Below are 20,872 nucleotides of genomic sequence, written 5' to 3'. Positions count from 1 at the left end.
TAGTTCCTTCTATTTCGCTTACATATATCATGTAGGCCTTATCTCGTTCACGTTGATGCTTTGGGAAAAGCCTCCCTCTATAGCTCCGTCCCAAAACACCACATTAGAAAAAACAATATACTAGGACCACAACACCAACAAAATCACAACCAAGAAACAACAACACCTCTACATCATCATTCATGAGAAAATGTAAACACTGACAAGTTGAACCATCAAATACATGATTATATTAGAGATTACCCAGCTTCTAAAGACAAAGGAAAAAACTATGCAAACATGCACATGCTATAGATTTACATGATGAGTGATGCATGTCTCATTAATCCTCATCATCTACATCAAGCTTGAAAATCCAACAATCTAGATGATAATCATGATAAAATGAGGGGGGCAAGAAAGTACTCTCTTGAGCCACTCTGGATAATACAATCCAAAAGTTGGGAGTGCTAAATACCTTTTAAATTTGGAGAGATGGGTACAAGCTTGCCACGACAATAACATATGGCCTCATCACTGCAAGGTAGTGCACACAAGCCACCAAAACACAGCACCTATGGTATTCAAGCCTCTCTTTCAAGATCAAAATGATATAGTATCACGTTATTTCCAGGGCTCCCAATTTGCCTGACAACTAGTTTTAATATGGGTCGATACCATCATCCATATGGTTTCCAAAATTGGCGACAACTGTCGGTGGCAATGCAATGAAGCCATTTCTCTCTAAGGTGCAGTTTGATTTTAGGGCTTCCATACCATACCTCAAAGGCTTCAAAAAAAACATCCAAGACTACTAGTATTGCTCCATCTCCATTGCCATTGCTCAAGGGGTGTTCTTCAGCCATGAGAAGAGAAGGGACTGTTTTGTTGTCATCATCTCCCTTGCCATTCTTGCAACACCAAAACACATAAAGCATGCATGCCACTCCTCCTTGTTTTGACTGCATCTAGCATGTGACCACACCATGATGTCTTCTACCACGATCGAAAAAAATCTATCATATTTTGCAAAGTCCCCCCTTGGTTGGAGCATTTATTCACTCCTCAATTTCTACACCTATCTCAAACTCTTACTTGTTGATTTGTACCATCACAATCCTCCACCTAGATCAAACAGGTACAACACCCCTAGTCTTTGAATTTAATTGATCCACCCACCAGGATTAAGCACCTACACACTGTCTTGGAACAACCTCAGATTTTTGCCCTTAGCAACTGGCTGAAACATACTAGAAAGCTTATCATCCAGCCTACACCCTGCCTCTCCATCGTTAAAGATCTGTTCATCCCAGACCATTACGAGAGACCTTGGGCATAGAAAAAGTATTACAAACATCCATGTAAGCATGATGCCTTTCCTCCAGCATATAAGCCTTCTCAAACCAAACAGATTTCGCATGCACACAATTAGTTACTCTTCACAACATTCCAGTCATCCAAGTCTTGGGTGGCTTTCAAACTCTCTATATCATACAAATCATAGCTTTCTATTACATCATAACCATTTGTCTGGGTATCTTCATCTGCCGTCTCTCCAAAGGCTTAGCATCAACTGCTACAAATATGTGCACAAATGTTATTTTGGGCTCGTATTATTTAATTAACAGATATGATGCGACATCGATTCCATTTTTTACCCTTAATTGAAAATTCAAAGAGTGCATGATGCTGACACGTGCGAGTAGCATGTGCTCTTTACACATGTTAGCATCATCTTTTGCATGCTTTTCATGAGTCTTCAGGATTCGTGTTCTTGATATAGGGTGGAGTTTTCTAGATGCTCTTCATACTTTGCCGGGATTCTCCTTCTCAATGGAACTTCTACTTCGCAGGCGTGCATGCTCTTCACACCTCACCACACCGGGATTCGTGTTCTCGATGCAGGTTCTTATCTGGAGTTTTCTAGATGCACGAACCAGGGGTGCACGCCCTTCACACCTCACAAGGATTCGCCTTCTCGATGTAGGTTGGAGTTCTCTGGATGCGCTGCATTGCCCTTATATATTGGCATCATGTTGCTATGTTTGGTGCCTTTCGGTAAGCTATATCTACTGCTTCTGGGTAGACTGTGTCCATGGCGTTTGGGCTATGTCCACGTGCTCTACTGTCATGGGGGTCAGTCCAAGCGTGTGCGTAAAAAAGGGGTCTTCTCCTGCATGTATGGTCCTCTCTGTGGTACCCCCACCTTTCGTGCTTGTGCTGGCATTTTTGTGCCCTCCATGCCTCCCGATTGTTAACCCTGTTCCTTGTAAAGCCACGTTATGTGAGGCCAATAAGGAAAATATTCCTCCTCGCATCCTCACACCGCCCGAAGGCTCGGTTGGTTTGTAGAATCTGAAGGGTGTCAAACAGAGAGCCCGTTCTTTAGGTGCTGTTGTGTTGTGTTGTGTTGTTTAGTTTTACATGTATAATATATATTCTGTATATTGTGCATTCAATCTTCGATTGTATGTGTATGTGGATCGCAACAACAGCACATTGTGTGCCACGACAAAGAGAAAGAAGGTGGAGGACTTATTCATTTCGTAAACTCGTTGTTCAACCAATGCTCCTCCCTGTCCGAAGTTCTCGAGACTCGTGGCAATCTGAAGATGCTCGAGGTGTGTATGACCATTGGCATCGGCAACACCAATGTCAACACTTCTTTCTGGGATAACCTGGTCGAGATTTCTTGGTAACAATGTACAAAAGAACTTTTCTCCCTCGAAAGAGGTGGAACGCTTCACCATTTGCACTTTTAGATGGTGGCTCGCATCCTGTCTACTTCTATCATTGTTGTTGGTAAGTGTGTCAACAAGCAGCACGTCATGTGGAACGTGAGCAAGCCCGTCGGAGCGATTGTCATGTGCCGGGCACTTCACCAGATTAAAATGCACACATTCCAGTGAATGATGGGGTATTGTCTCTCAAGGATCTGCACTAACCTCATTTTCGTTTTCATGCTCATAATGTGTCTATAGAGCTGAGATGTCCATAGGAAGGACACTGAATGTGGAGTTTGGTCAGGGAGACCTCAAAAACCAGGTATGCCTGACACTGATAAATGTGTTCGAGCGAGCTTTCATCTACATGGAAAAATATATTCTAAATAAGTGGTTTATCACTCTTGGCGTCACACTCTTGAAGATGATGAGAAGTGGTAAATATTTCCCTAGTAGTGCACAATGGATAACTCCTAAAACTGGGAACGGCATGGACTCTGCTAGAGCTCGAGCTATTTGAAAGTGCCTCAAAACTCCAGACTTAGCTGATATCTGAGATATGAGAAAGGTCTTCTTCCGTGATCACTACATTGTGGGGGAAGCAGCCAGGTACTTTCTCAATGAGAATCAAGAGAAAGATGAGCAAGCAGAGCATAGAGATGGCCAATTGGATGAGAAGTTTGATAACCTCTCAAAAGCGACCAACTTGGTGGTCTGGCCAATCCTATCTTTGTCAAGGAAAGTCCCAACGAACGTCGAACCCAACGATCCGTACATCAACTCCTCTGAGGAGAGGGCCACTGAATTCCTCAGAGCTGTGAGCGAAGGGGAAGACTTTATACCCGTTCCCCCACGGCATGGTCTCAGTGGGGTGAGGCCTTTCTATAGTGTAGTCATTTTGCCCCACTATGTTGTAAATAAATAATCTGTATGGTCTCTACAGGAGATGTTTTTTTCTCCATGTGTTTTGCTATGAATAAAACGTCGGCCCTATGTCGTGAACTTTGTGTGGGTCCCATCATCCATGTGTTTTGCTATGAATAAGACGTCGATGGCCCTATGTCGTGGTCTGTGTGTGGGTCCCTTACAATATATCGTGCAATATCATATGTCCTTTTTTGAAAAATGCAATATAATATGCAACAGGTCATCATATCAAAGCTAGAGTCCATGATACCCTCCTTGATGACTGCATCTTTTTCATCACTATTTCAGACATCCTTGACTGAATCAGCCAGCTCCCAAGAAAACTCTCTTTTCTCAACGATTTGGTCTCCTGCCAAATTGCATAGTATATGCCTTTTGCATATCTCACATATGTGTCTAACCACTCTCACCTGCCATACTAGGTCCAAAGCCTCCACAAAACACATGAATATATCCATATTGTCAAAGAGATAAATGTATTCCAACCAAGCATCTTCATACCTGATTGGAAATCAGCAATCAGCTCCCCTTCATACTGCCTGAGGTTACATAGCTTTTAAAGACAAAGGAAAAAAGCTATGCAAACATGCACATGCTATAGATTTACATGATGAGTGATGCATGTCTCATTAATCCTCATCATCTACATCAAGCTTGAGAATCCAACAATCTAGAAAATCATGATCAAATGAGGGGGGCAAGGAAGTACTCTGTTGAGCCACTCTGCATAATACAATCCAAAAGTTGGGAGTGCTAAATACCTTTTAAATTTGGAGAGATGGGTGAAAGCTTGCCATGGCACCAACAAATGGCCTCATCAATGCAAGGTAGTGCACACAAGCCACCAAAACACAACACCTATGGTATTCAAGCCTCTCTTTCAAGATCAAAACGATAGTATCACGTTATTTCCAGGGCTCCCTATCTACTTGACAACTACTTTTAATTCGGAGCCATGTACATTGAGCCACTACATGTTACATAGGGCTTACATGGTCATGGGATTTGCATTCCATCTACTGGGTTGAATATTGATGGTTTCGAGGATGGAACCAATTGGAGGGGATGGTTTGTAATGTGGCTGTTGATTTGTATATCTTATATGGGCTAAAGGCCATGGGGCATTAGACATAGAGCTAAGGGCCAAGGCCACAAAGGGTGTGGACAATAATAATGTAGTGTGTAATAAGGGCTCAAGTATAAAAGGGAACTATGAACCTAATGAGATATCAATCATTTTATTAATCAAGATTACACATCTTCTTGCTTCATGCAAGCTTCAATGATGTCCTTCTGAATGGCTGTCACCACATAGCCTGTCATCTCACTGGCTACATATCACCCATGATCTCACCAACCATGCCAGTGGTGTAAGTGTGGGGCGTATCCCCCAGGCAGGTCATCAGTGTCCACGGCCTCACTAGATGAGCTCGATATCTCAACATGACCAGTTGGGGGGGATTACATCATTGACAAAGTGTTTGCCTTGGTCGATCAGCTTGATTGGGCAATTGAATCAGTTGATGATCATCTCATAGAGGAATTTGGCAGTGGAGTTGGTCGTATTATCCCAGAGAGCTTGGGCTTCCACCCACTTAGTGCTATAGTTAGTTGCCCCACCAGGGTGGTATACTTATTACCAATGAATTGGGTTGGTAGCTTGAATGGACCCACGAAGTTGAGGCCCCATTTTTGGAATAGTTCTAGGGGAAGGATTGGATTATGAGGCATTTAGTCTCTGTGAGTCGTTGGTAGCTTGAATGGACCCACGAAGTTGAGGCCCCATTTTTGGAATAGTTCTAGGGGAAGGATTGGATTATGAGGCATTTAGTCTCTGTGAGTCGTTGGCGCAAGATGCTGGCAAACATCACAATGTTTGGCCCACTTCTAGGCATCACCTAGTACCGATGGCCACCATAGACCAGCTTGGAGGATCTTCCTTCATGTTACTTCTCCTACAAAGTGACCTCCGTTGATTCCTTAATGGGCTTCTCTAAGTTGTTTATGAGGTGGAATGCACCTCTAGAGGATCTGATCAATGCCTTTTTTGTACAACTAGTCGGCTATTACTTGAAAAGACTTCCTTTGGACAATTATCCACTTTCTCTAATCTCGAGAAAGGCTATCCTCCATCAAACCTATGGCCACAAATGCCAACATTTCATTATACCATGTCTAGGGAATCGGGATGACTGCTTCTGCTATGAACAACTCTACATCAGGTAGATCACCCTTCCTCTACTCCGATCAGGGCTTCACAAACTCGAGTCGGGACAAGTAATTTGCCACTTATGGTTTGCGCCCAGGGTGTGCACTATGCTGAACTCAAATTCTTGTAGGCTCAGCATCCAACTCGCCATTTTTCCTATTAAGCTCTACTTATCCACTAGAAGTTAAAGAAAGATAGAATGATCCACATGGAAGGTGAACTTGTTGCCCAACAAATAGTAGCTATTAGCCCGTGTGCGCGCACTCCACGTGAAACACCCTTAGTTACCATTAATCCTTCACCTACCCTTAACGGCCACTTATCCAGGCTCAACACAAGAGTTTAATTTAGACGAAGAGGTATCTCAACTTAATAATTTCATGTTGATGAGGAAGTAAAGGGATGTTGATTCCATGGCTTCAAATGGTTAATTTAGCTTCTCTAATCGATTGCTTCAAGAGTGACTTCAATCCTCTTCCAATTTGCACAACTTCATCTCTTCTTGAGAAGAAGCATGTGTAGAGGCTTGTTGAGGATAAAGAATCCTCTTCCAATTTGCACAACTTCATCTCTTCTTGAGAAGAAGCATGTGTAGAGGCTTGTTGAGGATAAAGAATCCATGAAATTGATTCTTAATCTTGATAAATCAATGCAAGAATCAAGACTTATCAAGAGTATGCATGATCAAGCAAGGTTAACTTCCCTAAGAATGCATGTGTTGATGAAATTATTGATAGAAATCCTTCCAAATGGTTTTAAAAGTTAAAAGGATCTTGGAAAGCACCATTACCACCACAACAGATTCAACCCACTCACAGCTTACACCCATTATGGCCAAGACGGCTCCCGGCAGCATATCTCCATTTTCCTCAGGTTGTTGCGACAGCTTCGTCACTCTCATGATCACACCAAGGTATTCAATGGATGTAGAAATCTCTTCATAGACACGAGCTCACCACGAATAGGATGAATGGCTCCCAGCAGCGTATCCTCAAGGAAGATTCTAATAGAATTTCCCCTTCCCACTCAGTTGGCAAACCACCGCAACATCCCCTATATGCCTGACAGCAAACCTCAAACTCACCTTAGAAATGTTTTCTACGTTACAATAGCTACAGTTTGCTCTCGCCTTCGCAAGGAAAAGAATCTCAATAGTTGAATAACCACCAAAAAAAAACACCACAGTACACCAACAACAAACTTAAAACTAAACAACATAATATTGTCGCCTTACCCTCATCAATGGCCAAGAGGCCTTTGCTATCTCTCACTCTGGCCTGCAATTTGATTTCTAGAGCAATTTGAGCATCATTCTCCAGATGCAACTCTCCCTAGCAGTCCCCATATGCCTCATCTTATAGTCGTTGGCACTGTCAACTACACCCATGCCACAAGCTTCCAATAGCAGCCCACACTGCATGATATCCACGTGGACCTTACTATGACCTTTGCAAACACCTCCTCCATCTAGGTCGATACCATCATCCAAGCCATTTCACGAGATTACCCTTCACGGGATTACCTTTCACGGTTCCAAGCCATTTCACGGGATTACCTTTCAACAGTTCCAAACCATTTCACGAGATTACCCTTCACGGTTCCAAGCCATTTCACAGGATTACCCTTCACGGTTCCAAGCCAATTCATGGGATTACCCTTCATGGGATTACCTTTCATGGTTCCAAGACATTTCACAAGATTACCCTTCACACGACTCCAAGCCATTTCATGGAATTACCCTTCATGATTCTGAACCATTTCACAGGATTACCTTTCACGGGTTTAAAACATTTCATGGAATTACCTTTCATGGGTTTATACCATTTCACGGGATAACATTTCACGAAATTATCTTTCATGCGTTTAAACCATTTCACAAAATTACCTTTCACGGGATAACCTTTCACGGCCAAGCCTTTCACGAATTAAGGGTATCACGCCTTAAGACCTCACGCCATCATTTTTTTTAAATATACCCCTATTTAGAGGCTCATCTCCTAAATCATATATCTGATGAAGGCGCTCTAGGGCTTACCGAAAAGCTGGTACATCGAGCCCTTAAACTTTGGTCTTGGCCATCCATAGTCAAAATTGATTGTTTTGGCCTCCGACTAGAAGCTCAAAATTCAACCCAGAAATCGAGGCAAAAACAGTCCGAAAAGTACGAAAAATCGTAAAAACGTCAAACTATATTCGGGCTACTTTTTGAGGATCTAAATGACAAAATCACGAATGACTCAGGGAAACAAAGTTGTAATACTTCAAAAAGACTACAACTCTCATACATAGTTTTTTGAAATTCCTTTTGGAACACCCTAAAAAACATGCTGCAAAATAGGAAAAATATTCTCGAAACTTTTTTTCGTCTTGAGACAATGATGGAATAGGTTCTAGAATCTCCTCTTCCATCTAGGAAGTTACTAGTATGCACTTTTTGCAAAAAAATATCTCTATTTATCTATTAAAGGGTAGACAGTAGCTTAAACTTTAAAAAAGCTAAGACCCCCTATCTCCATCATTATTGGTTCACGTCCTTTCGCTGAAAAGTTTGATGGGGATAAATTTCACACTTGACAGACCAACATGAAAGTTAGCTTGATGTGTGAAGGCCTTTAGTGAGGGGGAAGAAAATTTTCCTGACGAAAGGAAAGGTGTAGCACTAAAAGACTAGAAGCTCAAAGACTAGAAAGCCTTTGAGTTGTAGCACTAAAATCTTGGAAGATACTAGAAAGCCTTTGGGTTGTTGTAGCCCTAGGTTTGTTTAATAACTTCATACATTATGTAGCAAATCTCCTGACTTCTAAGGAAGATGATGAGATGCTAGATAATATCCTCAAAAGAACTCCAAGGTTTCTCTACAGTTTGAGTTCTATATGGACTCATGATATAGTCACATGAGAGCTTCTATGCTCATGTGAATAAGATGAAGTCCCTCATGAACCAGCATAGCACTCAAAGCTAAAGTGGAGAAACATGTGGCTGTATTTGTGCTTATCAAGTTTATGTCAGAAGAACCCTATCACACACACAAACATCTCCTGATACTCACCCTAGAAGGAGTCATAAACTCTTTTAAGGAAGAAGAAAAGAATTTCAAAGATAAAGGAGCAGAAGGGAATAGATCCTTCTATACAAATAAGTAGAACTGTAAGGGTTAAAGGTGCACAATCTACATTACTAAATGTGTGTCATGTTTTTTATGCATTTAATTTCATGCCTTCAAACATGTTTGTAATTGTAAAAAATGACAGTTGTTGGTCGCACCCCAAGAGAATGGGATGCAAACATTATACAAAAGCCAAAACTTGGGAGTGGCTTAAAAAAATCATGACATCTAGAGAGCCCGATGTAGCTATGCAATGATTAATTGATCTCACATGCACTTAATTTCTTTGAATATTTATATATTGAGCTTGTTTTAGAACTAAAAATGTATGATTTTTCATTATGTTTCATAGGAGGAGAAAGAAAGTGGCTAGGATGAAGGTGAAGGTGGTGGTGGGGGGAGTTCAAGGATACAAATGATGATGAGGAGGATGCTCCTTACATTATAAGCTTGAGGACTTGTAAGATTAGTACTTTGGTTATCCACCCAACCATATCCCAAATATACCCTAAACTCATGGTTATATAGACCTAAGTGGTGCGTGACCTTCCAACTTCAGCCCCTTGACCTTTCATTGGTTAAACATTGCCTTTTCATTCACTTATGTCTTTTTAAATACCCCTAGAAGGGGGATCCCTCATTTGCATCCCTTGGGCTTCCATTGTGTACCATTTACTTCCCTTTTTACTTTAACTTTAATGCCTATTAATCATTGCTTAGGTATTTCCTATTTGAAATCCCCTGAACCTTATTTATATACAAACCTTTTACATATAAATAATCTTTCCTAGTCTTACCTTTCAGTGTTTCCTGTTAGGCTCATAACATTTCCTTCCCCTTGAAAGAAACGTTTTTGTCCTTGAAAAAAATCTTAGGAAACCTTTTCAGTCTTTAGTGTAGCCACTCTTTCCCAAGTTAATCCTTCTATCTTTCCAATTTACTAAACATTCTTTAAACACAAAATGTCTAGTTTTCTTTTCTTGATATTTGAGACTCTTTTTAGGCTCATGTGGAAGAATAGGTGGTTCTATAAAATCAACTATTTCTTCTTTTCCAATGATGTTGTCATTGTTTCCCATCTTGTGTTTTAGTCTACTAACATGAAACACAGGATGTACTCTGGATCCTTCAGGTAAAGCTACCTTGTAAGCTACACTTCCAATTTTGTTAAGTATTGTATAAGGACCACAATACCTTGGACTTAATTTTAGAACTTTTTCACTTTTTAAAGTTTCTAAATTTTCAAAAACTTTTACATAAACTAACTCACCTTCCTCAAAATTAATTGGTCTTCTTTTACCTTTCTCATACTAATAGAACGATCTTGCGCTCTTTTAACATTGCTTTTTGCAAAATTTAGCATGTCTTCCATGTCTTTGAAAGTCTTTTACACTGCAATTTGTATTTTTGTAACCCAACTTCTATGGGTGCTCTAGGTTGGAATCCATACATTAGCATGAATGGACTAAAACGAGTAGCAGAATGTTTAGCGCTATTATAAGACAATTCTAATAATGAAAGATACTCATCCCAATTATAATTAGCTGAAATATACCCATATTTTTTTCCATGATTTATGCACAAAATTTTCTCAAAACTTGCAAAAAAAATCACATCATATTTCAACAAACGAAGAGATTTCAATAAACCATAATCATTGACAATCCAAAGTAACAATAATAATCGCCAATACAAAATCTCAAAATCAGAGAGAGAATCACCAACAAAAAAATATAGCCAATAGGACTTTCCTCCGACGCCCGTCCACCCAACCACCACATTGGATGTCAGGGTTATCATGCGTATGCCTCTTCTAAATCTCATCCACTTTGGGTTCTACCAAATGGCTCCCATAGGACATAAATCACGTTCTCTATCCAGTGTTCCCTGTCTAAGGACGGTTGGCCCGAATCTCAAAATCTCTCTCTCTATCCTACACAAAAATCACCTCAAGGATCTGGAAGAAGCCAAAAAAAATCCCACAAGAATTAGTAGATTATCATACACAAAAACATTAAAGATAGAAATTCGTTATAAAAACATGATCTTGAACCTAATTAGAGATGATACGTTTGTTTTTTTATATATAAACATTGGAAAGTGGTGTCGAATTCGTTTCGCAAACACTAGCCACCCCCCCATGCCGAATCTTCCAATTATCCGAACACGGACGTTATTCTTCTTGTGATGAACTAACTTTCTTTAATATGTCTCAATGACAAATAAAGTGATCCACACCCTTATGCAAGGCTGTTACTGAGAATTAAGGGTCAAGTTGGTGTCCGAGCCATGTTTCGGGTACCCGTTGTGTGGTTATATTTACTATGTAAACCCCCCCATATGAGTTTCCTTTAGGCTAAACTACTCACTATGACCCTCTTATACATTATCTAACATGGTTAAGTATATAATAGAAATCACTTACAAACGACGCCACAAAACATGCATTAAAAGCCCCAAAATTAACCAAAAATTGACATCTCTAAAATTACTAAATTTGTGACCAAACTTAATATTTTATTTCCTCTAACTATTTCCCACTTTTCAACATTAAATGTTTAAGCTAAAAAATTATCGAGTCAAATGGACCCAAAAATACGTACATATGAGTACGTTACATTAACATATGCTTGAAGCATATGTCCTCGGGGGGTCACTATATGTAAATCCTCTATATCACGTGCGTTCAAGGCCTATTTAAAAAGTCCCTTATCTGTGAATTTTTTAGTGAATATAATGTATCCTTTCCTATTCAAATCTGTAAATTTTTTTTAAAATACAATAAATAAATCCCCTCTGTAAATATATTTCTGTAAGTTTTAAATATTTAAAATATCCTTCTGTTGAACCCACGTGATACTTACATATTTATACGAGTGACCCCCCCGAGCATATGTCCTCTACAAGATATGCTCGAAGCATATCTTCTAGGACTTTATTACCCCTTTTTGTCTCTCTATCGCTTTGTGGATGTTCAGATGTACTCATACTAAGTTTGGTGTCTAACTTTTTAAACACTTCTTTCCAAAAATGGATTGTAAACTTTATATCTCAGTGGCTTACTATATCTTCTCCTAATCCATACAAACTATATAGATGATGGATAAACATTCTAGCAAATTCTGATGTTTTACTTTCTTTTTTAGTTGGTATAAATTGTACCAACTTGCTTAACCTATCCACTGCTACCCACACTGATTCATTCCCTCTATTTGTATGGGGTAGTCCTACTATGAAATCCAAAGAAATAATTTCCCACTTACCTTCAGATATTTGTAGGTGGTTGTTATATTCCACCTACTTTTAGGTGCTCGGATTTATTTACTTAACACTTAGGGCATTTTATAACATAATTCTAGAGGTCTTTGTTTAAACCTACCCAATGAGACTGTCTTTCAATGAGCACATAGGTCTTAGAAATTATCGGGTGCCCACACTTATATTATCTTGACATTCTAGTAAAATATTTTTTTCTTTAGGTAGACAAATGCGACTGTTATATAACAAGTATCTGTTATTAATATTTTCTTCTGTAGGTACACAAATGCAACTGTTATATAACAAGTACCCATTATCAATGGAAAACTTTAGGTACACAAATGTGACTATTAATATTTTGTTCTTTAGGTACACAAATGTGACTGGTATAACAAGTACCCAACCATTATTAATATTTTCTTCCACAGGTACACAAATGTGACTGATATAACATTATTAATATTTTCTTAATTACAAATGCAACTGATATAACAAGTATCCATTATCGATGAAAAATGTTTTCCAATGACATTTTTCACTTATTGACTTGTCTTTAGATGATTCCTTTGAACCACTATCTTTTTTAAGTGGCACCCTTTTATCACTAGCTGCATTTTCTTTACTCTCTATTTGAGAGTTATCTTTTTTAATCAAGTAACTCCAAAACTACTTGATAGGTAGGATCATTAGAATATTTTTCTTTTAAGTGAGCCAGCAACTCACTTTCTAGTTGAGTAAAACTCAACTCATTTATCATGGGTGCTGGACTTAGAGCATTGCCACATGACATTAAATTTCCTTTTCTATATCTAATTTGAAAATTAAATGGTTGTAGGATTTTAGCCCATCTAGCCTTCCTACCTTTTAACTCCTTTTGATTATTTAACCATTTAACACTTTCATGTGGTTAGACAAAACTTCAAAGCTGGCACCATACAAATAATGACACTGAAAGAAAATGGCAACCTAGATTTAGCCTTATTAGCCTAGGATTAAGGAAAGTATGAGAGATTAGCCTAGGATTAGAAAAAGAAGAGAAATAAAAGGACTTGTGTAATCTTGGTTATCAAAATGTACCAAAAATATGGTGTATATGACCTATATACATGACCTCCATTTCACACTATCATAACTATTATCCATGGGCATGGTCAATTAGCCTTGGTCCCATTATTCATATGAGACCGTTCCACTTTGTTACAAACCATCCCCACCCAAAAGGTTTTGTCCTTGAAACCATTAATATGTACAATTACAATTTCCATGAATGGAGTATATATCAATGGACTAATGTAAATATTGAAGTTTATGCTCAGCCCATGTATGGGATATCAAAATCACATGTATATGGCTGTAAACTGCTCAATAGGTCCTCAAAACAAGCCATAACTTATTTCTCATAATGTCATAAGAGCCTTAAGTAGCTTCCAATCATTATGCATCCAATTTCGAAAGGTATAGGGCTGTCCATAGTGAATTTACAGTAATTTCTAGCAAGTTAATTCACTATACAATGTAGAGGTGGCTTTTGAAGAAGCTTCTTCCTTAGGTAGCCCTTGCCATTTGATCAAGTACTCCACTAATGTACGGTTGTGAAGGACTCTTTCTCTTGTGCCCAAAATTGCTTCCGGCACATACTTAATCATTCCCTCTTCATCCACCACTGGAGGCAATTCATCTTGCACAAATACCTCCGGCCCAAGGTAAGATTTGAGATATGATACATGGAACACATCATGAATCTTTGAGGTTGATGGAAGTGCCAGTTGATAAGAAACTTCACCAACACATCTCACCACCTTGTATGGCCCATAGTAGCGATGAGCTACCTTGGTATTTGTCGTGCCCTTGAGAGAACCATATCTTATCATGAGAATCCTTAAGAATACCCAATCACCCTCCATGAATTCCAATGGACTCTGATGAAAATTAGCATAATGCCTCATCCTTTCTTAATCTTTCTTCATATTAACTTTGCATTGTTGTAAGAGTGCATCCAACTTTTCCATCTCCTCTTTTGCATTAGGATTCACCCCTTCTTACTTTTAAACCATCATTGGCATATTCACTTTGTACCCACCATAAAGTTCCTCAAAAGGTGACATGCCAATGCTCTTATGATGCATGTATTATGAGCAAACTCGGCAAGCGGAAACCACTCATCCCAAACACCTTGTGTATCATGGCAATAGTGCCTTAAGTAAGTTTCCACCTACTTATTCACCCTCTCGATTTGTTCGTCAGTTTTGGGGTGATAAGTGGTGCTAGGTGTCAAAACAATCCCCATGATCTCAAATAATATCCTCCAAAATGAACTCATAAACTTCACATCTCAGTCAATAACAATTTGTTGTGAAACTCCATGCAACTTGAACACATGATCCACAAACTGTTTTGCAACCATAGATGTTGGAAATTTGACATTGGAAGGAATAAAATGCACCACTTTTGTCAAGCGGTATACCACCACATATATGCTACCCCATCCCCTCCTTGTATGAGGAATCCCCATGATGAAATCCATGGAAATTTATGTCCATTTTCTATCAGGAATAGGCAAAGGCTGAAGCAAACCACCGGGCTTATGTGTAGGATCTTTGTTTTGTTAACAAGACAAGCAACTTGTCACAAACGTTGTTGCGTGACGAGTGGTGATGATCAATGCAAGGATGCAACACAAAGATGCAAGCAGGAAAACAAGAGACTTGACATTCTTATTTAGGGCTCTTGTAAAGAGTTCCAAGTTGTAGATGAGTGTGGGAGTGGGCTTAAGAATAATCCCACATGGGAAGTTTTGGGAGTTTTAGGAGTTTTAGTATAAAAAGTGGCTCATTTTAGAGCTTAGGGACACATTGGGCTAAACTTATGCTTGAGCTCTCTTGAGACTAGCTCTCCCTCTGAATCATAGAGGTACAAGCTCTTCTCTCTCCCCATCTACATTATTGTATCAGCAATGCTCTTCTAATTCCATGCAATGATATGAGGTTTTTCTCTCTTCTCATTTCTATTCTTTAGTGTGCATGCTTCTTTGTTGATGCTAGTGGATTCTCTATTAGGCTTTGTGTGGTAGTGGATTCAAGCTTAAGCTTCTCCATAGCTTGTAGCTTATCCATGGGCAAGGCATTGCTTGAGTAGTGATTGAGAATGCATGTTTATTTCAAGTTCCATTAAGCTTCAAGGTTTGTGTGCATGCTAGGGAAGTAAGAGCTTGAGAATGAAGTATGCTTTGAGCTTGTGTATGCATTAGCTTAGCTTTCTTCTTGTATGGATGTATGAATGAGTGGGATGATGAGTGAATGAGCTATGGCAAGATTGAGCTTGTGTGTGTAAAGTCTATGTCGAGGTAGTGGTGTTCATAGCATTTTCTCCATTCGTGGATAAGCTTTCGTGCACCGGTACGGGTTGAATCCCTAGCTCCGAAAGGGATGCAAATCCCATTGGATTGAGCTACACACGGATCATACTACTCATGCTACAAGTGAGAGAGTCTTCCGTCTCTCCATTGGCGCCGCTGCCGGCGGCGGGGAGAAGACTCAAAACCGGTTGAGAAGCTTGCATTACTACCACTATTTCTTTTTGTTTTTAGGTTTAGGGTTAGCACGAGTGTGGAATCTCGGAGCTAGTGATTAGAAGAGAAAAAGTAGATTAGTACTTACTTGTGCGGTTGAGATCTACTCCCGCTAATGTTTTCTCATTCATGTTTATTCTTTCCATGGTTGTTTTCATTGTTGTGTTCATGTTTTGTTCATCGATTAGAAACGAAATTTGCATAATACATTAAGCTCAATGCATTATGTGTGAGCTTATTTATTATGCATTAAACTTGTGCTTAATGTATTATTGCGTTATGGCATAAGCTGAAAGCATGAATGCATAATGTAATAAGGATAAAGCTTATGCAATAATGCATTAAGCAGAGCTCAAATAAGGCATGATTAGAGTCTCAAAATCTTAGTTTCTTTACTTGAGATCTGGCACCTGATATGCATTCAAAGGGTCGTGTACAGGCAGGCCTTTTTAGCCCACGAGCACCCAGCTATACATAGCTGAAACAACCCTTGCATACCCACACAGGCTCAGCCGATTGCTCATATACCTGCGCTCTTTCACCTGCACACCCCAGCATCAACACACACATACACCACAATCCTAGGCTTCCTAGCCGGCTCCCACAGTCAACAACCCACGCCCTTAGGCTTGCACACACATCCAAGCACCAATCCAGAGGCACACGGCCTGCTACACAGTAGCTAGGCGTCACCAACGTTGGTAACAAAAAGAGCTCCAAGGGTTGAAAAACAAGAAGAGAAGGCGGTAGCAGCGAAGGTGACTGCAGAAGGCGGAGGCCGCGCCGGCGGGAGAAAGAGCCGGCGGGAGAAAGAGAAGGCGGCCGGCAAAGCAGAGGTGGCCGACTGCATCTGAGGAGGCCGGCGGCATGTGAGGAGGCCGGCGGAAATAAACGCAAGAGACGAGGACGGAGTCGATGACTGTAGCAAATGTGAGGGCTGGCCGAGCGTCAGCTGCAGAAGAAGGCGAAGAGCCAGGCGGGTTGAGTAGCTTCAGTACTGGGCCGGGGGTGGGTGAGGAGAGGCAAGAGCCGATAAGCAAGGAGTCGAAGGTGCAGCTGTGAGCTTGAAAGCGGAGGTGAGCTGGCCGTTGAAAACGGAAGAGAAGCGAGGAGGCGAAGCAGAAGGTGCCGGCGCACAATCCGGAGGCGATAAGGCAGATAAGGTTAGTATTTTTTTTTATTTTTTTTATTTTTTTTAATTTTCATGTTTTTTGCATTTTTTGAAAAAAATAACAATAAAAATAAAAAGAAAAAAACAATAAAACAATAAAAAAATTAAAAAAAAAGAAGAAAAGAAAAAAAAGAGAAAAGAAAAGAAAAAGAAAAATTCTGTAAATTATGTGTTTTATTTTGAGTCCATATTTTCTGCATATTTTGCATCTTTTTTTAAATTTTTGTAATTTTGTGCATAATTAGTATTTTTGTATAATTAGTAAAAAAATAAAAAAATAAAAAAATAAAATTAAAAAAAATAGATAGTTACACACATATTCATGTTAGTTGCATTTAGTGGTTAGGTAGGGTTTAAAAATATATATATATATATACATAAATATATATATATATATATATATATATCTTAAAATTTGACCTTATGCACTTGCGATCGGGACGTCATATAAACACTGCCATAGGGCCTAGGGCACCTTCTAGAGTACCTACGTAGGAAAGTGGGACCCAATCGGTAGGAAATTTGGCAGATATTGCTGAAACCTTTTCCGAATCCCAATCTGATACCCTTTCCAGAACAACTAGCTCATTGTCCATGGACAATCTAGGGCCGTCAAATAGTCATCCCTTAGCCCCAAATAGGACACCCACAAGATCTTTTAATCCATTTGAAGCCAACACCATGGGGTTACCACTCAATGTGAGACTTCAATATGTCTACACGAATGCTCAAGGAGCTGAGATCTTTAGGGATCCACAACAACGGTATCTTGTTAAGATCGCAGAATTTTTCTCAGAGCTTGATAGAGCACCTCTAGTCAATGACCAGGGTAACATGTACATGGGTGGAGCTGGTGTTCGCTACGAAGTCACCTATCATCCAGAGAATGTAGACAAATTAGGGGAGCTCTCTAAAAGAGAGTTCTTAGACGTATCAAAGCTTTCCAGAGCAAGGGAGTCTAGAGATGATTGGCTCATTGAGCCGGACATGCTTGGACCATCCAATGCCCAGTCCTCAAAGCCATCCATAGATGATTTACTTTTTGTAGATCTAAAATTGGAAAGAGATAGGAAAGGCAAGAGCAAAATGGATCAGGGGGCTGAGAACCAATGGGAGTTTGTACGACAAATTCCAGTGACAAAGGTCTTACAAGATGACCCACTTCAAGAGGTCTATAGGGACTCTTTAGAAGGATATTATGCCACAACTAGATTGCCAGAGCTAGATCTTCCTCTAGCACTTGTGGTGGTAGTCCAGAAGCTTGCAGAATACAAGAACCGAATCGTTGATAAATGGGCCAATGAATACTGAACCTTAGATTGGAAGGAGATTCGGGAGCTCACGTGGAAAGGACAACCATTATTCATGGAAGTGTTCTCAACAAATACAGCTAAACCAGGAGAGACAGCCTTTCTTGGAGAAACTGCTGCTCCTCCCCTATGAGAGTTCATTAGAGAGGGACCCTCAACATCAAAGTGGACCACTGCAAGTAGCCCAACTCTAGCACCAAGATATTATCCTACACCAAAAGTGCGACCACAAATCACACCACAACAACGTTTCTCTCACTATGACAATCGGAGGGTAGGGGAGCCAACTCGGCCTCCCATAAATGCACCTCCTGAAATGCGGGTGTAACAAGATCTTTGGAGGGGGTTGGTGAGGCAGGTAATAGGGGACCCACACCAATTTGGGATGCATGTGGACCATCTTACCAAAGAGAGGAACAATTCCCACTGAGAGTGAGAGGCCGTAGGCCCTATGATGAGTATTCAAGATAAGTAAGGCCATCAACTCTTCAAAAAGTGGTAAAGAAGTACGAAGGGTCAGGAGATCCATATGACCATGTAGCAGCATTTAGGCAAGCAGTTCGAGCTGAGCAAGTGACTGTGACAAGCATATGCAAATTGAAGGATTTGGGCTCACTCTTGAGGGAAAGGCCCTTGCTTGGTTTCAGGCACTAGAGGCTTCAGACAAATCTTCTTTACGAGTTCTGGAAGAGAGATTCATTGCTGCTTTTTCCTTGATGGGGATTCAACATGACACGGTAGCAAACATCTACTCTTTCAAGCAAGGCGAGACTGAGAGTGTTAGAGATTGTGTAAATAGGATGAAGCAGTACATTAATCATTGCCCAGAAGATGAGAAGCCCACCCAAAGTCGATTAATTTCTCTCTTCTTAAAAGGACTCAAAAATTCAACACTGCATACACATCTCTATGCAAAGAAGCATACAAATTTCAATGAGTGTTGCCATGATGCTATGGATTTCACAGATAACTTCAAATTCCAAGATGGTTCTGGCCGTGAGGTGCAACCTAGGGATCAGTGGGGTGATGACCAAAGTTCAGGGTCTAGTGCGCTAGTAAATCCAGACCAGATAGCTAACCTAGTACTAAGGAGATTGGGACAAACCTATCACCCACCCATGCAGCCACCCACAACAACAGCAGCAGCGAATGAGGAGTGTACTACCTACAGGTCCTCATCTTTGTGGAGCATGTGGCGGTAACCATAAAATCGAAGAATGTAATACCTTTTCTCCTCTAGTCAAAAACCAACCCACAAAGAAGTGGTGCCAGGCCTGTGCTTAGAACTTTACCCACACCACACAGGAATGTACTCGCATTGCAAGAATGAGACAGGAGCGTGAGCATCAAAGGGGTGGAGTGACTCCACAAATGCATCAACAATATACTAATTTTGAACGTAAGCCACTGATGGCACAAGAGCAAGCACGACCTGTTCTTGGAGCTCAATCTCCTGCTCCTGGGAGACTGCTCCTGTGAGGGTTGTTGACTACGACAATTCAAATATGTGTAGAGACTTGGTAAACCCAAGCTATGTGGAGGAGGAATATGCATCATATTCATCCAAGGAAAATCTCTTTGAAAGTCCCGCATATCCAAGCCAAGCACTGGAGGCTCAACCAGCGGAACAAAATTCTTTGATGTTGCTAGGCGGCTACCAACCTAGGACTCCAGGCCCCTCAGGTCAATGGTAGCAAAGGAAAGTAGAAGCCAAACTAATGGGCCCCTGTTTATGAGTGCGGAGAACCCCATTGGGCTCGTGATTGTCCACATCGCTCAAGCCAAGCAGCTCGATCCAATACAACAGTACCACAGTTTTCACCAATTGAAAGATATTGTCTAGGGTGTTGTGTAGAACACTTCCCAAAGGATTGTTTACTGAAACCACATGAGGAAGGCACCTCTCAACCAAAGGTCTCACTCAACTTTGTAGGAGCAGTTCCATCGCCACCTTCATCAGAGAATGAGGATGTCGTGTCACTTAGAGTCATGACTAGATCACAGACACGAAATGCCGAAATGCAAATTGATGAGACACCTCGAACTAGGGATGCAAAAGAATATGAGAACTGTTCTCAAATCTTGAGGATACCCTCCATGCATAGAAGGTTGACAAAGGAGATAGATATGGATATCGTGCAAGCTATTTTGTCAGCACCAGTGGCTTGTACCTTACCTTTGCTTGATTTGATAAAGCTTCGACCTGAGTTGTGGAATGATATTGCCACATGTTTGTTAGAGCAGGTATTGCTACAAAAGGGTCACCATCATTGTACTATACACCCTGAGACAAAGCATGTTATGCCAGTTCCTATCAACAAAGTAGGAAAATTTTGTGAGGACGATCAGGGAAATGCTACCCTCCCATTAGAAGTGCGAAAAGTAGCTTCAACTGCAATACTTGATAGTGGTGCAGGAGTGGGCATTGTGACAAAGTCCATTTGGGAAAAGTGGGGCAAACCAGCTAATTAGGAGTACCATGATGCGCTTGCAGCTACTAGCAGATGGAAGCTTAGAACATCCCCTTGGACTGCTTGAGAACATATTGATCACCACATGTGGGATTGAATATGAGCACACCTTTGCAGTAGTGGATTTTGGAAAACATCCAAACTATGAGT

This window comes from Cibotium barometz, chromosome 36 (assembly GCF_041138505.1).
Source record: "Cibotium barometz isolate CiBa-2024 chromosome 36, ASM4113850v1, whole genome shotgun sequence".
Classification (NCBI taxonomy): Eukaryota; Viridiplantae; Streptophyta; class Polypodiopsida; order Cyatheales; family Cibotiaceae; genus Cibotium; species Cibotium barometz.
The sequence above is the reverse complement of the archived record's forward strand: the minus strand, read 5'-3'. Positions refer to the sequence as shown.